We start from the raw sequence: 19,294 nt of genomic DNA, 5'->3' as shown, positions 1-19,294 counted from the left end.
GTAATTACTTTTTTGTTTCCCTTCCTAGACTGTAAAATCCATCAGAGCAAGGACCAAGTTTTTTTTGTTCATGACCATAATCCCTGTATTCATAGTAGATGCTTAGGTTATATTTGTTGAATAAGTGAATAAATCAGTTTATTAATTGCCACAATGGTATAATGCAGTATTTTTTTTTCCATTTTTTAAATTAATTAATTAATTTATTTATGGCTGTGTTGGGTCTTCGTTTCTGTGTGAAGGCTTTCTCCAGTTACGGCAAGTGGGGGCCACTCTTCATCTTCATCGCGGTGCGCGGGCCTCTCACTATTGTGGCCTCTCCTGCTGCGGAGCACAAGCTCCAGACGCGCAGGCTCAGTAGTTGTGGCTCACGGGCCCAGTTGCTCCGTGGCATGTGGGATCTTCCCAGACCAGGGCTCGAACCCGTGTCCCCTGCATTGGCAGGCAGACTCTCAACCACTGTGCCACCTGGGAAGCCCCCTAATGTAGTATTTCTGAAAATGTATGCCTACATCTTCATCAAACACATTGGCCCATGGCTGTATTTTGTTAACGCCTCTTTCAATCCTTATGTAATTGTCCAGATTTTCTATATTTTATTATCTTCCTAAGATTCCTTACCTTCACTTCTATCAACCTAGGTCCTTAATTTTGAGTCATGAATTTTCCTTCTTTCGTAGTTCCCATTTCAACGTAGTTCAAACTCATACTTCCCCCTTATTCACAGTATCCAATGGTGACTTCAAGATCCAAGGAAAACTTCCAAGAGGATTTAGAGCTCATTAGGAAGTGTGCACTGGGAATCATCATTTCAAGTTTTCATCAAACTTTTATATATCTTTAGAAAATTAGCAAAGTAAATTTTCATTTACATATAATTTAGATCATCACTTACATACTACTCAGAAGCTATATGATATCTTGAAGGACTTAAAGCTTTTACATAAAAATAATTGTATGATTCCTTTGATTTGGGCCTAAAAGCTGAACTAAAATTGCCAAAATTAACCATTCTGAATTATGTTTAAGGGGAAAGAAGTGAGCACTAAATTTTGTAACAATTTATTCAATACTACAGGCCTTAAAACATGTAGCCTTGTTTATTCATCCAAGTTTACAATCTTCTATGTTTTCTATGACTGAAAATTCACCAAAGTGTTTATGATGTTGATTATATTAAGCAGAATTTAATTCCCCACTCATGACATTAATGTGTGCTTTGGAGGCAGGTGATCACTGTTGCAGAAGACCACCACATTGATGTGTTTTGTGCTGTTTCCCACCAGCGAGGTCTGATTCTCACAGAATTAAACTGCTCAGAAAATCAGTTACATAGGAGAGATTAATTTAGCAGAATGTATTGTACATGGTCATAGACAGTTAAAAAGAAACTATCTTGTCAACATAGGGTCCTCCTTGGTAAAAATGTAGTGTTGGGCTGCCCTGGTGGCACAGTGGTTGAGAATCTGCCTGCCAATGCAGGGGACACAGGTTCGAGCCCTGGTCTGGGAAGATCCCACATGCCGCGGAGCAACTAGGCCCGTGAGCCACAGCTACTGAGCCTGCGTGTCTGAAGCCTGTGCTCCCCAACAACAGAGGCCGCAATAGTGAGAGGCCCACGCACCGCAATGAAGAGTGGCCCCCGCTTGCTGCAACTAGAGAAAGCCCTCGCACAGAAATGAAGACCCAACACAGTTAAAAATAAATAAATAAATAAATAAATAAATAAATAAATAAATAAATAAATAAATTTATAAAATTAAAAAAAAAAAAAAAAACACCACCACCAACAACAAAAATGTAGTGTTTTGGTGCGTGATGTTGGTGATGTGGTAAGCTATGCATGTGTGTGGGAGGAGCAAATGGGAATCTCTACCTTCATCTTAAGTTTTTTTGTAAATCTAAAACTATTCTAAAAAATAAGGTCTTAAAAAATATATATTTATTGACACGTAGAAAAAAAGAAAGCAAACAACCAGAAATTGGAGAAAGGAAGCCTCTATACCCGCTTATCACATACTGTGCTATACAGTGATCACAATCCTGACAGTGCAGCTTCCAGTAGAGAAATGGAATCCAGAGCTGGCAGACAAGCTCAGGGCGCTTAGGACTTTGAGAACTGCGGTTTCGTTTTCCCAGGTAGTAAATATACACTCAGAGAGTTGAAGGTACAACAAACATCACTGATTTGCCTGGTTAGATCTGACCAAATAGACAATTCTTTGAAATCACAATCTGACTGCGAAATAATGTAGACTTGAGGGGATGAAAGAAAACTTACCCCAGAGATCAGCATAAATCATGTTAAAAAACCTGGACAAGCTGTTCTTCCTCTACTTTTTTAAAAAAAATGAACAAAGAGGGCTTCCCTGGTGGCACAGTGGTTAAGAATCCGCCTGTCAATGCAGGGGACCCAGGTTCGAGCCCTGGTCTGGGAAGATTCCACATGCCGCGGAGCAACTGGGTCCGTGAGCCACAACTACTGAGCCTGCGCGTCTGGAGCCTGTGCTCTGCAACAAGAGAGGCCGCGACAGTGAGAGGTCCGCGCACCGCGATGAAGAGTGGCCCCCGCTTGCCACAACTAGAGAAAGCCCTTGCACAGAAACGAAGACACAACACAGCCATAAATAAATAAATAAATAAAAAGAAAAACAGCTGAGTAGAACTGACATTCCTTCTTGACTGAAACGTTTCAATGATAACATTCGTTCAATCATATTTTTTAAAAAAATGAACAAAGAGCATGGCAAGGTTAACAATTACAAAATAAATAAAACATACAAAACTGCTGCCCTCCAAAATCATTTAATTTTATCACGTTCTTTTGCTAATTTGGTTACTATCCTTACCACAAATACTATTTATGTTATTTTTTCAATTTTTATTGTAATAGTAATTAATATTCATATTTAAAAAACATGTTCTTTTTATTTTCGATGGCTCATAGTTTCACAAGATGGAAAACATAATTTAATCTAAGGAATGACACTAACATCTTTAAGAGGATAAAAGCAAACCAAAAAAATTATTGAGCTGTTTATATTTTATTTTTGCTATTGGAACTAAATGGTAATTTCCCTACTTATCTGTAAATTTACATTTTTCTCAGTCACTATCATTCTTTGCATTTATATAACTATATAACAGCTAAATGGTGATCATAGCAAATCTCCACAACACATAAAGGTAGGCAATGTGTTGGTCAGAAATAAATTGTATCTTATTGCAATGCAAAAAAAGAAATTTCTGAAGAGTAATTTTCAGAATAAACATAATACAACTGATATGTACATGGAACACAATTTTACTGATTGTGTTGTCTTAGAGAAAATGCATAGAATAAGATCATGATGTTGACATTTATGCAAAAAAGCCAAATAAAATACTTTCCTCATTACTAGACATAGTTACTATGTTCCTATAAAATATATGCAAGTGTTCTATTTCTTAGTGTTTTAAAGATAAAATTCCATTGCCTTTATTCAGCAGCTAGCCTTTGTAATACTTCCACAAGCACTGAAACATTTGGTACTGTACTCGGTTGAATTGCTTAGCGGAGATTGAGTGCCTAGTCAATTTTTCATTCCAAGTTTTTACACAGTTTCTTCAATGCTTTCATAAAGGTGATATCTTGTATCATAAAGCTTGGCAAAAGGAGAAAAATGCAAGGTTGTAGAGAAAATGGGCATAATGTAAGAGAAATGTTATACTGGAGATAAGGGGGAAAAACTTAAAAAACTGCTTTTTTATTAACCTCTTAAGGGATATAACTGGAGGAGCTTTAATGTAGTAAGATGCTCTGTGATAACAAATGCTTTGGACTTTTACAATGAAACAAATGGATTATGCAAGATCAAAAATGACAAGGCTTGCAATATTTTATTCCAAGATAAGGTGTAAAAAACATGAATATAGGATTTTTAAAATATGTATATACAGTTAAATGCTGCTTCAGAATTGACTGAAAATATCATCTGGGTCTGGCTTAACTTTCATCTATTAGTGAACATTGATTACTATTGTTTATTAATAGGGGTCTTAATGTAGAATTTTTCTCCTCAATCTTAAAAGATGAGGGAACCAAGAGCAACTGATATTAATTGTAACTTTAAAAAATTAACTATCTCTTCTATAGTATACATGGATGTGGGCTATACAATTGTTGTTGCTACCTGTTTTTAAATAACTGAACACTTAGTCTTCCTGAAATGTTTATCGAGGGGTTATTTCATACTTATGGCACACTGCATTCCACTTTCAACTAAAAAAGTTGCACGTTGGTCTTCTTAAAGAATTTACAGCATCAAAAGCACACATATACACATATCTGTCTATATATGTCCATGCTTGAAAATTAAAGGGATAAGATAAGCTCTTTTGAGTACTTGCCATCAATTGAAATAACAGGCTTGATAGATACAGGAATAAATTAGCTAGATATTACAAAGATATTTTCTCTTTCATGTATTCCATTTTCCATTTTAATTAGCTACAAAAAATAGGGTTACTTCTTATAACCATTTTAACATCAAATAAAGAGTATAAAACTCTGAGGTGTGCATGAAGTTAATATTTAATTAAGTAACTATCAATTCCTATAACTGTATATTCTATATATTAGCTTGTTTTCACAATCATGGACCAAACTTTTCTTTCACTAGTAAACCTAACTGCATTAAGCTGGGCACATTTAATAAGTTTTGCATAAATACATATTGTTTGGGCACATTTAATAAGTTTTCTTAAACAATTTATGAAACACCTAATTAAGTCTTTATCAAACATAAAACATTTTGAATAGTTTGCCCCTACTTACTTTCATTATATTTTAGATAGGATAAAATGTGTCCTTTGTTCTTAAATTTTTATTTCAAAACAGATACCTACACTCATTACTCATTTTTGCTTTTTCTATACCACCTTGTGTCAAATAATAAATACACATGGGAATGAAACATACAAAACAACAACAAGAATCTACCTCAGACTAACAGACTACAAATATTTAAAACATTTTTTTAATGAGCTACCATATTTTGTAACAGTCATGAGAAAACAAAAAGAGAGATGATAGATAAATATAGAGAGATAGAGCTGGAATAGAGAAAGAACATCTTAACTGAAGATTTACATGAAAACTGAATCTAATAATAATGTAGTAGTTAACAAAGTACATCAACTTCAAACTCAGGCAGCCTTAGTCTGTAATCTTTTTGTAGAGAAAAGTTCAATGAAGAATGGTAGAATTAGACTGACTGCAAACTAACAAAGAATCTCTTTTTGACCAAACTTTAGTCAGGCTCCTCTGAACTCTCTTTCCAAATACATACTGACTTTTGAATTTCTGTGTTTGTCTCTGCATTGTCCAATTTTTGCAAAAATCCTGCTAAGTCAGTTTAGCCAGAATCCCCACCCTTGATATCTGATGGGGTTCTTCATTCTCCACTATGCCCCATGATGTCTGATCACCCTGGCCTGCCTTTAGCAAGAATCCTGTTAGGTCAGTTTAGCCGCAATTTCCCCTCACCCCGATGTTTCCTCTTAGTAATTTTCTATTCACCGACCCCCTCACCCTCTTTCTTGACTATAAATTTCCACTTTTCTTTGTTGTATTCAGGGTTGAGTCCAATCTCTCTCCTCCACTTGCAAAACTCCACTGAAGTGGTCCCTATATCTATTGAGACAGTCTCCCAGAATAAAATCTGCTGTACTAGTCTTTAACACGTTATCGTGAATATTATTTTTAACGAAAAAGCACACAGCTATTGTCCTAAGTAGTGCCAGAAGAACCTCTCTAACCCATGTGTATCATGCAATGGTAAAACAAGGGCACTGATTGGGAGGCTTCACAGGATGGTGAGGTTATATGCGCTCCATCATGCTTAGAGCTGATGGTCAGAGGGGCTGAGCATGATAATCCATTGGGTGCTGGAAGAAAATCTTACAACTTGATTTTATATTATTTTCATAGAAGAAAATATAGAGATCCAATATTAGTAATATTTCACATGTGATTGACCCTGAGATTTTCACTTAGTGCATAGGTCAGACGGTCAGTTTGCTTACTGAAGAAGGAGACTCTCAAGGGAAGAGGAGGAGTTTCACAAGGCAAAGGAATGGAGAGCAGAAATCTTACAATTGTATTTGAGCTTTGAGGTTACTGAATATATTGTAGTTTACAGGCATGTGGTTCAGTGAAGTAATGGATTAGAGCACCAATTTTAAGAAATTAGTCCTCATGAAATGAACAAATGGCTTAAAAAGATTCTTTCCAAGAAACCAAGGATTAAAGACAATGCTGATAATTCAAGCACAAGCCAATTCTATCAGGTAAATTACAAGAGGAAACAATCTAATTGAGTCTGACAAGCAGCAGTCCAAAAGCTGTGAAAAAATAACATGATTATTTGAAACACATGTATACCTGCTATTTTTGTTGAAAGACCTTGCCCTGGGTGTATGCTGATTGTACAGCATGTATATTCTGCTTTTGTGAGATAATTTATCTCAGTTATAATGGTTACCAAAATGATTGCTTTTATAAAGATTGAGAAAAATGCCATATATTAAAGGTATCTTTCATTTAAATTAAGATATTTTTGTATTACTCATAAAGTTATTATTTTTAAAATACAATCTCTTCTGCTCTATGTTTCTTTGATATGAACTTCCTCACATGTGATTGTAAAAAAAGGAGGGATATCAGTAGGATACAATAATAGTTTTGGTTCATACATGACTTTTTACTAGAATGTTAATGTGTTGAAGAAATCAGGTACAAGCTTTCTCACAATCAAAGAGAGAGCCTTAGCAATATTTGAAAACCTTAAGGATGGAGTTGAAAATTTTACCGAGGAGCGTTCCTCCAATAGTGGCTTACTTAGGAATTTTAAGAACTTCTCAGCTTTTCAATAGGTTAAGATGCAAGTGCAGTTGTAGAAACTGCCCAAGACATATCCTCTCACTTAAAACAGTGGATTAATGAGAAAGCCCACACCTGGGATAAGATTTTCCATTTTGATGAAAATGGTCTCTATTAGAAGCAAGTACCCTTCCATACCTACATCTTAAAGGAAGAAGTCAAGCCCAGGATTCCAGACTGCAAAGCCTTGACTGTCTGACAGTGAAGTTAGGTGCCAAGTTCTATGCAGATTTCACGGTACTAATGTTTGTATGAAGATATTTCTCATTCTTATTTGTGCTCTGTTTTCAAATTGCTCTAGGTTTTGAGTGATCTCTTCCTAATTCTATGGAATAACTCAAGCCTTAATATTTTTATTAAGCAATTTTGCAAGACAGAATTTTTTATGAACTCATATGGAGCTTAACAGCAGAGTGCCTAATTTAATCATCCAACTTTTTTCTGCATGTTTTATAAATAAAAAATACATTAATAAAAATGTATAACAGAATAGTCATCTCTACCCACCACCAGAGCCTCCCATCAAGCCTCTTAGATAGCCTCAACCACCAGAGGACAGACAGCAGAAGCAAGAAAAACTACAATCCTGCAGCCTGTGGACCAAAAACCACAGTTACAGAAAGATAGACAAGATGAAAAGGCAGAGGGCTATATATCAGATGAAGGAACAAGAAAAAACCCCAGAAAAACAACTAAATGAAGTGGAGATAGGCAACCTTCCAGAAAAAGAATTCAGAATAATGATAGTGAAGATGATCCAGGACCTCGGAATAAGAATGGAGGCAAAGATTGAGAAGATGCAAGAAATGATTAACAAAGATCTAGAAGAATTAAAGAACAAACAAACAGAGATGACCAATACAATAACTGAAATGAAAACTACACCAGAAGGAATCAATAGCAGAATAACTGAGGCAGAAGAATGGATAAGTGACCTGGAAGACAGAATGGTAGAATTCACTGCTGTGGAACAGACTAAAGAAAAAAGAATGAAAAGAAATGAAGACAGCCTAAGAGACCTCTGGGACAACATTAAACGCAACAACATTCGCATTATAGGGGTCCCAGAAGGAGAAGAGAGAGAGAAAGGGCCAGAGAAAATATTTGAAGAGATTATAGTCGAAAACTTCCCTAACATGGGAAAGGAAATAGCCACCCAAGTCCAGGAAGCGCAGAGAGTCCCATACAGGATAAACCCAAGGAGAAACACACTGAGACACATAGTAATCAAAATGGCAAAAATTAAAGACAAAGAAAAATTATTGAAAGCAGCAAGGGAAAAACGACAAATAACATACAAGGGAACTCCCATAAGGTTAACAGGTTAACAGCTGATTTCTCAGCAGAAACTCTACAAGCCAGAAGGGAAGATATACTTAAAGTGATGGAAGGGAAGAACCTACAACCCAGCAAGGATCTCATTTAGATTTGATGGAGAAATCAAAAGCTTTACAGACAAGCAAAAGCTAAGAGAATTCAGCACCACCAAACCAGCTCTACAACAAATGCTAAAGGAACTTCTCTAAGTGGGAAACACAAGAGAAGAAAAGGACCTACAAAAACAAACCCAAAACAATTAAGAAAATGGTCATAGGAACATACATATCGATAATTACCTTAAACGTGAATGGATTAAATGCTTCAAACAAAAGACACAAGCTTGCCGAATGGATACAAAAACAAGACCCATATATATGCTGTCTACAAGAGACCCACTTTAGACCTAGGGACACATACAGACTGAAAGTGAGGGGATGGAAAAAGATATTCCATGCAAATGGAAATCAAAAGAAAGTTGGAGTAGCTATACTCATATCAGATAAAATAGACGTTAAAGTAAAGAATGTTACAAGAGACAAAGAAGGACGCTACATATGATCAAGGGATCAATCCAAGAAAAAGATATAACAATTATAAATATATATGCACCCAACATGGGAGCACCTCAATACATAAGGCAACTGCTAACAGCCATAAAAGAGGAAATTGACAGTAACACAATAATAGTGGGGGACTTTAACACCTCACTTACACCAATGGACAGATCATCCAAAATGAAAATAAATAAGGAAACAGAAGCTTTAAATGACACAATAGACCAGATAGATTTAATTGATATTTATAGGACATTCCATCCAAAAATAGCAGATTACACGTTCTTCTCAAGTGCGCACGGAACATTCTCCAGGATAGATCACATCTTGGGTCACAAATCAAGCCTCAGTAAATTTAAGAAAATTGAAATCATATCAAGCATCTTTTCTGACCACAATGCTATGAGATTAGAAATCAATCACAGGGAAAAAAACGTAAAAAAGACAAACACATGGAGGCTAAACAATACGTTACTAAATAACCAAGAGATCATTGAAGAAATCAAAGAGGAAATCAAAAAATACCTACAGACAAATGACAATGAAAACACGACGACCCAAAACCTATGGGATGCAGCAAAAGCAGTTCTAAGAGGGAAGTTTATAGCTATACAAGCTACCTAAAGAAACAAGAAAAATCTCAAGTAAACAATCTATCCTTACACCTAAAGAAACTAGATAAAGAAGAACAAACAAAACCCAAAGTTAGCAGAAGGAAAGAAATCACAAAGATCAGAGCAGAAATAAATGAAATAGAAACAAAGAAAACAATAGCAAAGATCAATAAAACTAAAAGCTGGTTCTTTGAGAAGATAAACAAAATTGATAAGCCATTAGCCAGACTCATCAAGAAAAAGAGGGAGAGGACTCAAATCAATAAAATCAGAAATGAAAAAGGAGAAGTTACAACAGACACCGCAGAAATACAAAGCATCCTAAGAGACTACTACAAGCAACTTTATGCCAATAAAATGGACAACCTGGAAGAAATGGACAAATTCTTAGAGAGGTATAACCTTCCAAGACTGAACCAGGAAGAAACAGAAAATATGAACAGACCAATCACAAGTAATGAAATTGAAACTGTGATTAAAAATCTTCCAACAAACAAAAGTCCAGGACCAGATGGCTTCACAGGTGAATTCTATCAAACATTTAGAGAAGAGCTAACACCTATCCTTCTCAAACTCTTCCAAAAAATTGCAGAGGAAGGAACACTCCCAAACTCATTCTATGAGGCCACCATCACCCTGATACCAAAACCAGACAAAGACAGTACAAAAAAGAAAATTACAGACCAATATCACTGATGAATATAGATGCAAAAATCCTCAACAAAATACTAGCAAACAGAATCCAACAACACATTAAAAGGATCATACACCACGATCAAGTGGGATTTATCCCAGGGATGCAAGGATTCTTCAATATACGCAAATCAATCAATGTGATACACCATATTAACAAATTGAAGAAGAAAAACCATATGATCATCTCAATAGATGCAGAAAAAGCGTTTGACAAAATTCAACACCCATTTATGATAAAAACTGTCCAGAAAGTGGGCATAGAGGGAACCTACCTCAACATAATAAAGGCCATATATGACAAACCCACAGCAAACATCATTCTCAATGGTGAAAAACTGAAAGCATTTCCTCTAAGATCAGGAACGAGATAAGGATGTCCACTCTCACCACTATTATTCAACATAGTTCTGGAAGTCCTAGCCACGGCAATAAGAGAAGAAAAAGAAATAAAAGGAATACAAATTGGAAAAGAAGAAGTAAAACTGTCACTGTTTGCGGATGACATGATATTATACATAGAGAATCCTAAAACTGCCACCAGAAAACTGCTAGAGCTAATTAATGAATATGGTAAAGTTGCAGGATACAAAATTAATGCACAGAAATCTCTTGCATTCCTATACACTAATGATGAAAAATCTGAAAGAGAAATTATGGAAACACTCCCATTTACCATTGCAACAAAAAGATTAAAATACCTAGGAATAAACCTACCTAGGGAGACAAAAGACCTGTATGCAGAAAACTATAAGACACTGATGAAAGAAATTAAAGATGATACCAACAGATGGAGAGATATACCATGTTCTTGGATTGGAAGAATCAACATTGTGAAAATGACTATACTACCCAAAGCAATCTACAGATTCAATGCAATCCCTATCAAATTACCAATGGCATTTTTTACAGAGCTAGAACAAATCATCTTAAAATTTGTATGGAGACACAAAAGACCCCGAATAGCCAAAGCAGTCTTGAGGGAAAAAAACGGAGCTGGAGGAATCAGACTCCCTGACTTCAGACTATACTACAAAGCTACAGTAATCAAGACAATATGGTACTGGCACAAAAACAGAAACATAGATCAATGGAATAAGATAGAAAGCCCAGAGATAAACCCACGCACCTATGGTCAACTAATCTATGACAAAGGAGGCAAAGACATACAATGGAGAAAAGACAGTCTCTTCAATAAGTGGTGCTGGGAAAACTGGACAGCTACATGTAAAAGAATGAAATTAGAACACTCCCTAACACCATACACAAAAATAAACTCAAAATGGATTCAAGACCTAAATGTAAGACTGGACACTATAACACTCTTAGAGGAAAACATAGGAAGAACCCTCTTTGACATAAATCACAGCAAGATCTTTTTTGATCCACCTCCTAGAGTAATGGAAATAAAAACAAAAATAAACAAATGGGACCTAATGAAACTTCAAAGCTTTTACACAGCAAAGGAAACCATAAACAAGACAAAAAGACAACCCTCAGAATGGGAGAAAATATTTGCAAACGAATCAACGGACAAAGGATTAATCTCCAAAATATATAAACAGCTCATCCAGCTCAATATTAAAGAAACAAACACCCCAATCCAAAAATGGGCAGATGACCTAAATAGACATTTCTCCAAAGAAGACATACAGATGGCCAAGAAGCACATGAAAAGATGCTCAACATCACTAATTATTAGAGAAATGCAAATCAAAACTACAATGAGGTATCACCTCACACCAGTTAGAATGGGCATCATCAGAAAATCTACAAACAGCAAATGCTGGAGAGGGTGTGGAGAAAAGGGAACCCTCTTGCACTGTTGGTGGGAATGTAAATTGATACAGCCACTATGGAGAACAATATGGAGGTTCCTTAAAAAACTAAAAATAGAATTACCATATGACCCAGCAATCCCACTACTGGGCATATACCCAGAGAAAACCGTAATTCAAAAAGAAACATGCACCCGAATGTTCATTGCGGCACTATTTACAATAGCCAGGTCATGGAAGCAACCTAAATGCCCATCAACAGACGAATGGATAAAGAAGATGTGGTACATATATACAATGGAATATTACTCAGCCATAAAAAGGAACGAAATTGAGTCATTTGTTGAGACATGGATGGATCTAGAGACTGTCATACAGAGTGAAGTAAGTCAGAAAGAGAAAAACAAATATCGTATATTAACACATGTATGTGGAACCTAGAAAAATGGTACAGATGAGCCGGTTTGCAGGGCAGAAGTTGAGACACAGATGTAGAGAACGGACATATGGACACCAAGGGGGGAAAATTGCGGTTGGGTGGGGATGGTGTTGTGCTGAATTGGGCGATTGGGACTGAAATGTATACACTGATGTGTATAACACTGATGCCTAATAAGAACTTGCAGTATAAAAAAACAAACAAACAAAACAACTAATACTAAACTTTCATTGGGTTATTTGTATGGAAATATGTTAATATAAATGTTTCAGACATTACATGAAATTTCTAAAAATCTTATATGTTCTGGTATAATGTTATAAGTCATAATCCTAGTTATTATCTTAAAATGTATATCTCAGAAATAACTAATTTTCTTGTCAACTGCATTATTATGAACTTTCATCAAATTTTTAACCGTGGTCACTTTTAAGTCTTTTGTCATTTACAGACAGTTCTGTGTGTACTCTGATGCTTTTGCAAATATGTTCCTATAAAAGGGTTTCATCTTTAAGAAATTCATGGAAAAGACTCTGACAAGTACAGGTTTCTGGTAACTGACTGTACTGCTGAACTGAATGAATAAGCATTTTCAGAAGTCTAATGAAAAACTGATGAACTCATAAAAGTGCTAACAAAAGATCAAGATGAAAAAAAAAATTAATTACATGGGACTGAGTGAACTGATGAGGATGAGTATAATTTTTGTGACTTTCTGTCTGAATTAAAAAAAAAAAAATCCAACAAGGACTCAGAGGCAGAGAATATACAAATCAATTTTCACTGCAAAGTAAAGGAGCTGTTACAGTGGAGGATTACTGGACTGAATGTCAATATTATGACATAGTATGAGTGTGTTTCATGTTTGGTAATTGCAATCATTGTTGCTTTTGTTGTGGTCATCCATGTACAATGCTTGGCGTCAGTCTATTTATCTCTTGTAAAAATAAAATACAGTGTGTGTGTGTGAAAAAATTAAAAAAAATAAAAAATAAATGAATTTATAATGTAAAAAAAAATGTATAACATATAAGCAAATAAATACCATATTTACATTGGACTGAATGTTCTATTTATTTTATTTTTTTTAATTGAGAGAGCAGAGTCAAAATGTTTTGAGGGTACTAGTCCAATTTTTATTACCCTGCATGGAAAAAAGTAGATAAAAGCAGACATCAGCTTCAGTGTGGAGAATGGAAGTGAGGAACTCTTAACAAATGGGTCAGGTAACAGAAACACAAGATGGATATACTGAAATAGAAAGGCATGAAACGATGTCGCATGAAATGAATGCTTAGAAATAAAAGCAATACAGAGCTTGGTCATACAGCAAACAAGAATGGGATCTCTCATTCTGAACATTCTGAACACTCCATGGCAATATTTATCACATTACACTCTGGTTAGCTTTTACTGTCCCCACTCCTGCATGAACTCCTGGGACAGGGCACCATGTCTTATTCAGTTTTGCAAACCCTCTGCACTTGGCAAAAGCCCTTGTATGTAGTAGATGATCTCAAGCATTTGCTAAGTGAGCAAAGTGATTTACGAATAAAGATGTGTGTTCACTTGGAGAGGAAATAGGGTGAAAAGCAAGAAAAGGAAGAAGAGAATTAACATTTATCAAGTGGCCATATGTGTCAGAAGGAGAGTCAGGTACTTTATTACTCTAAATTATTCTTACAGCTCACCTATTTCCATTTACAGAGTGGAAGCTGAAGATCAGAAATTAATTTGTTTGCCCAATATTGACATAGCTAGTAAATAGCTGGGCCAGAGTCTGAAATGTGATCTGATCTGGAAGTTGATACTCTGGGCTTCCTTATGCTGCCAGTAAGGGGTAAGGTCTCTGTTGAAGGTAACTACCATCATAAACCACAGCTTTTTTATGCATAAGTAACACCAATACCAGCCTCAGGATTCTTTAAAGTCCAGAGTATCAGCAATATTATAGCTAACTATGACTTCTCAGCCAGGGAAGAAAAATCGGCCATTAATAATTTACCCTTTCTTTATAGTTCAATTCCCATGGGATTTGTTTTTGTTTGTCTAAGATATGTCTTAAGATGTAGAGTGATTTCTATATTAATGTGTTGATTATGTCTCCTAATGTAAAATATAAGGCTTAGGAAATTCAAATGTTCTTGTGAAAGATAAATGTTTCCTAAGTTCAAGGTCACCAGTCTATAATCAAAACATAACCTATTAGATAAAAACAAACACTCATTCGGCCTGTTTGAAGTATGTGAGTAAATAATTCATGTATATTTTCACAGTTCTTCCTGGGAGTACATTGGTAATTTAGACTTAATGTGTGGTGCATACTAGACCTTGGTTAAATGTCTAGTTTAAAGAGCAAATAAACTTTTAAAACTAGTGGCTATAATCATTATTTTTTAATGAAAACAATTTCTTCTTACCCTTATCTTAACATAATAATATCATCCAATAATTAGGCATCTTCAAGAGAGTAGACCACATGGATAATATAATGCATCTCTTGGGGCTTCCCTGGTGGCACAGTGGTTGAGAATCTGCCTGCCAATGCAGGGCACACGGGTTCGAGCCCTGGTCCGGGAAGATCCCACATGCCGCGGAGCAACTAAGCCCGTGCGCCACAACTACTGAGCCTGCGCGTCTGGAGCCTGTGCTCCGCAACAAGAGGCCGCGATAGTGAGAGGCCCGCGCACTGCGATGAAGAGTGGCCCCCGCTTGCCGCAACTAGAGAAAGCCCTCGCACAGAAACGAAGACCCAACACAGCCAAAAAAAACTAACTACATAAATTTAAAAATATATATATATATATATATAATGCATCTCTTTGTTGGTGAAAGAAGGGTCAATTTGCTCTCACTACTTCGTCCCTCAAGCAGAGGGGAATTAATTATGGAACAAGTGAAGCTTAAGCTTCAAGGCTCTTCAACTGCACAGCCCTCTTCCAAGGTCCTTCAGGGGCTTTGTCAATGTGTTCACATGGTCATATATTTTTATATATATTTTTATAAAATTCACAAAATTAAGACACTTTAGCCACAGTCTAGTAAAGCCCCTCTTTCCATTTCAATTTACCAACCATCATACTTTCCCTTGGGTCAGTTAACACTGGGGTGGCCACCAGCATTTTTGCTATCCAGGTAAGGAGATGTACTGGGGATATATTTAGCTTAGGTTTAGTGGAATATATGCATGTGGTTTAAGGAAAGGCTGAATTATCTTTTCACTCTTTCTGTAGAAAGTGATATTACAAAATAGTTGTCAAAAGGTAATCAAAGAGTACTCTGTCAATTAAGGTAAGGCAGAAAGTACATTAGGCATTTTGTAAGTAACAATCCTGTTATTTTTCTGGATTTGTGATGCTTGTGGGTATTTGTCAGCTGTCATAAATTTGGAATTTGTTGTGAATCCTTTTTCTTTCTAAAACAATAGTTTATTTCTTATTCATAATTTTGTATTATTTCTCCTAAGTACGACTCCCAGATGGTATAAGCTTTAGATCCCTCAAAAATTACCTTGGAGAGTAATCTGAAACATTTATGGAGACATTTATACACTTTATACACATTTATACACTTCATAGACTTCCTTTGGAATAGATGAGAAAGTCAATACCTTTCTTCCAACCAGGAATTATTTAGGAGGTCTTTATTCAAAAGAAAGAATAAATGGGAATAAAAGTCTAGTCTCATATCTACTTGATAATTCCTCCCTTTATTTCAACATTACCATGGTGAGCAAATAGAAATACAATTGTACCATTTAGTAGGTACTATTCAGTACAAAGAAACTTGAAGTAAACTCATGAAACAGTAAATAAAACAGAGTAAACTGCCACCTTTAAAACAAAGGAGATATTATTCCTTCCTTGCCTCCCCCAATCTCTGTTTTTGATACGTCTGAAAAATGTTTCCTCTATAAACACTTACTATCAAAGGAAAGGGGCCTAAAACCCTCATTAAATAATTAAATGTTATTATACAATGTAAGTGGCTGTTAAGTGTGCAGAGCACAAAGTAAACCCATGGAGACATCTGTCCCAATGCACAAAACACCTGCAATCTCCAAGAACCCCTATGTTCATATCACCCATAAATATGTGAGTTCATGAAAAAGGAAAGTCTCTAATAATTAGCGGACTTTACTTCTAAAAAAGTTAACCCATAAGTATTGGGGCAATATGGATAATAAGCTACCATACACAGACAGGCAAGGTCAGCAAAGTACACTGGGTTTACATTTTTTCCTGAAAAGCAAAATCAACAATTGAGGTCAATCTGCTTTATAGCCATACCTAATGAATGAGTTCTACCGTTTAAATTTCATCTTTGATAGAAAATATAGACATATACATATAAAAGCCTTAACAATACAGGGAGGATGTAGTTTCATATTTCTAGACATAGTTGGTTGCTAACATTTAAGGCTGCGGAAGGAGAGAAAAAAGCTCAATTATATATAGTATATGATACTATAAATAATGAAGGCACTTTTATTGCTCTCCTGTAATACTGACACTACTGCTAATGATAATAATAACAGCTAACATTTATTAAGTGCCAGGCACTGTTGTAAGAGCTCCACATGCATTAACTCAATTAATCCACACAGCATTTCAGGTAGATACTATTATTATCATTCCCATTTTTCAGATGATTCAATTAAGGTGCAAAAATATTGAGACACTAATCAAAGGCACAAAGCCATAGTACTGGCAGAGCGGGGATTCAAATCCAGGCAGTGTGGATGCATAGCCGAAGCTTTTCACTTTTATGTCATACGTATAATGAGCTGACCTCCAGCTCTCTTCTGAAGAATTCTAATTTCAAATATTCTATCCTGAATCCTTAATAAAATTCTCCTGTTTCTCTGGTATATGCCTCAACTTCAGTTTCAGAAAACAGTTCCCACAAATTCAATATAATCAGCTCCTTTAACAAGATGCTTCTGTTAATCAATAAAAGAAAAACCAAATTGATTATGGAAATGTATGGAAAAAGAAAAGCCTTTCCTTTTCTACAAGTTGGTGTAATAAAATGTGCTCCCTTACTCTGTTCACCAAATAGGTGTCAAACTGGTGAGCTGAAAGCTCCTCAGCTTTGTGTTTTGTTTTGTTTCCCCCAGAGCAGGACTGTAATAACTAGAGTTAGATGATCATAGAAGGCACCAGTCAAACGCAGTTGGAAGCATCATCTCGTAACAATGCCTGGGAATTAGAGGTAATGCAAGTGAAATACTAGAGTCCCTTGCAAGGAATGATAGAAATAGAAGAGAAGCATGATCTTTTTGGAATATCAGACGCTGAGGACTGGATGTATCAACAACCATTCCCACCCCCCCGACTTCCTTGTTGAGTTTTTGGGCAGACTGAAATTCAATCATCTATTTGTAATATGTAATAATGTTGTAATATATAATAACTCATTTATTTTATAGTTTGGATTACAATCCAATATTTTATTTTGTTACATTGTTCCAGGTTTATCTACTGGGAGCTCTTTCAGTTGGTTATTTTGTCCCTTTGATATATCCCTATAATCGTGTCTTTGTTTTTAAATAGCACATCCTTATCTTCTGGCACTACAAAATGCTGCAGGCTCATCTTGTGTATTTCCTATCCCAGTCCTAGAATCAGACATTTTTCCAAGGAGCCCTCGTTCTTTGTTGGAGAATAGTCTTAGAAACCAAGATCTGGGTGCTGGGTATATGACTGACTTTTTAAAAAATATTAGGTGGCATTTTTCATTAAATTTCTTAAAATTAAATGTGTGTTATTCAGTTTTACACAGCTCATATCCTTCCCCTATAACTTACTCCCTTTCCTTCTCCCTTAATATCCATCCCAGTTTCACAATATTCCTATATGGCCACTGTATTTTTCCTTCACCATAGTCAAAGGGGGAAATGTAGATGCCCTACAGTTCAAGTTTTCCAATTACAAGACTAGCAAGATTAAAACAAAATCACAACATAAAGAAAATTTCATCCTACCTATCTGAATTTTAATCACCACTCCCATGCTCATGCCCAGTAAGTGTATGCTCGTGGTTGACTATGACCTCTGGAGAGGGGTTATCTTTTGCTGCTATATATCATAATATCAGCTATCTATAGCTCTTAAGGAATTAAATATAGAACTTTTAGATCACCTAGATCACTACTGCCTGATAATAATAGCACTGAGGATTAAGAACTGAATATAAAAATAGGATTCTAAAAAAAGGGGGAGCTGAAACTTCCAGGCACTGCTATGTTTTCATTCCTTTCCTATCAAAATGAAAGCACAGAGTAATTTATTGGGTAAGCTAAATGATCTGTGCTATTTTGAGGAAAAGACGATGCCCCAGCAAAAAATAAAAATAAAAAAGGAAATCATATATTTGTTATTGCTTATTCCCCCATCAACTATAGTTCTGTCACCATCTCCCATCCCTGGCTACCTGGAAAGCCAAATATTTTCGACTTTAGCTATTTGGCTAATGAACATAGGTCTGATGTTCTTTTAATTCTCACATCAGTTGTAAATTCAGTAGAATCCATGAGAATGAGGCCCAAATTATACTTAGATGTGTTAAAGACTGAGCACACAGCATATAAATAGCCATGACATTTTAGAAGAAAATAGAGCACTTCAATCAGCACTACAACTTTTTTAAAAAACGAAAATGACTGCTACGGGCCAGGTGCTTTGCATAAACATAAATTATTTCATTTAGTCCTCCGGTTTAGTCCTCCTGAATCAAGGGCTTTAAATTTCATTAAAAAAATAAAGGTGGGGCTTCCCTGGTGGCGCAGTGGTTAAGAATCTGCCTGCCAATGCAGGGGACACGGGTTCGTGCCCTGGTCTGGGAAGATCCCACATGCCGCGGAGCAACTAAGCCCGTGAGCCACAACTACTGAGCCTGCGCGTCTGGAGCCTGTGCTCCGCAACAAGAGAGGTCGCGACAGTGAGAGGCCCGCGCACTGCGATGAAGAGTGG

The 19,294-nt window shown here is 36.0% G+C and overlaps 1 protein-coding gene and 1 long non-coding RNA gene across 4 annotated transcripts in view; one reads left to right on the top strand and one right to left on the bottom strand.

Annotated features, from left to right (window-relative positions):
* The window catches only part of ARHGAP24 (Rho GTPase activating protein 24), a 510,476-nt gene that overhangs the window by 117,483 nt on the left and 373,699 nt on the right, over nucleotides 1-19,294 (bottom strand). The gene's annotated exons all lie outside the window — the stretch shown is intronic.
* Nucleotides 15,134-19,294, top strand: part of LOC309661548 — an 87,016-nt gene continuing 82,855 nt past the window's right edge. Inside the window, exon 1 of the long non-coding RNA XR_014264067.1 lies at nucleotides 15,134-19,087. This is a non-coding gene — a long non-coding RNA (uncharacterized lncRNA). The remainder of the gene's footprint in view (nucleotides 19,088-19,294) is intronic.

The sequence above is a fragment of the Balaenoptera physalus genome (assembly GCF_965194825.1).
Source record: "Balaenoptera physalus genome assembly, chromosome: 5".
Taxonomy (NCBI): domain Eukaryota; kingdom Metazoa; phylum Chordata; class Mammalia; order Artiodactyla; family Balaenopteridae; genus Balaenoptera; species Balaenoptera physalus.
The sequence above is the reverse complement of the archived record's forward strand: the minus strand, read 5'-3'. Positions and strand labels throughout refer to the sequence as shown.